The sequence below is a fragment of the Apteryx rowi genome, unplaced genomic scaffold (assembly GCF_003343035.1).
Source record: "Apteryx rowi isolate R43461 unplaced genomic scaffold, aptRow1 scaffold_157, whole genome shotgun sequence".
In the NCBI taxonomy this organism is placed as follows: domain Eukaryota; kingdom Metazoa; phylum Chordata; class Aves; order Apterygiformes; family Apterygidae; genus Apteryx; species Apteryx rowi.
The window spans coordinates 543,278-544,263 of NW_020447830.1; positions in this window are offsets into that span (position 1 = coordinate 543,278).

The following is a 986-nucleotide window of genomic DNA, read 5'->3' on the forward strand; positions in this document are numbered from 1 at the left end:
GATTCAGCAGCGACTTAATTAACAAGACCGGACTGCGCCGAGGCTGCCTTTTCCCAGAATTTACTTGGGCGTATTTTATAAATCAGCCTAAAAGGGTTACCCCCCCCCCCCCCCCCCCCCCCCCCCTTTTTTTTTTTTTTTTTTTTTTTTTTGCCCCCTTGGAAATCCGAACTTGTCTTAAATCCCGATCCTCCCCAAGGAACCGGCTTAAAGGCGCTCTTTTAACTATTCGCGGGGTGCCCAGCCGCTTGCTCTCCGCGCCGAAGCAACTCCGGCAGCGACTTCGCCGCGCCGCTTCCCGCAGCGCCTTGCCGAGCGCCGGCTCCGCGCTGCTCCGCGCACCCGGGCGGCTCCCCGCCACCTCCGCCCCGTCCCGCCGGGGCTTCGGGGGGTCGCACCTTTCCTCCCGTTCATTTCGGCTTGGGGCGCACGGAGGAGGAAGACTTCTTGGGAGGAATCCGAGACGTTTCCCTTTGCACCCCCCTCGCCCGGCTCGAAAGTTACGCTCCTCCGCCGGCGGCCGCGCACGGCAGCAGCCCAGGAAGCTGAAGCAGCCGCGGGTTGACTTCTCCCGAGACAACTTGTGAAAACGCGACAAGAGGACGGGGAGGGAGGGCGAGAGAGGAGAGAAAGAAAAAAGAAAGAAAGAAACTCAAGCACTCGAGGGAAGAAGCGGTGGCTAGAAGGAGGGAAAAGAGCAGAGAGACTGTGCGCGAAGGGAGGAAGGAAGGAGGAGGAGAAGCGGCGCTCCGCAGCTGTGCGCAAGCCGGCACCATGCAGTCTCCAGCGGGGCTTTGCTGAGAGGGGCCGCCCGGCACCGCCGCGTCCCGCCGCGCCCGGCTGCAGCGCCCCCCGCCCCGGCCAGCGCGCTTAAAAAAAAAGAAAGAAAGAAAGAAAGAAAAAACAACCAAACAGACTGATTTTTTTTTTTGGCCTCGTGCATTTAATCCGCTGCTGCATTTTTTTTTTTGCCTATTTTACTTTTT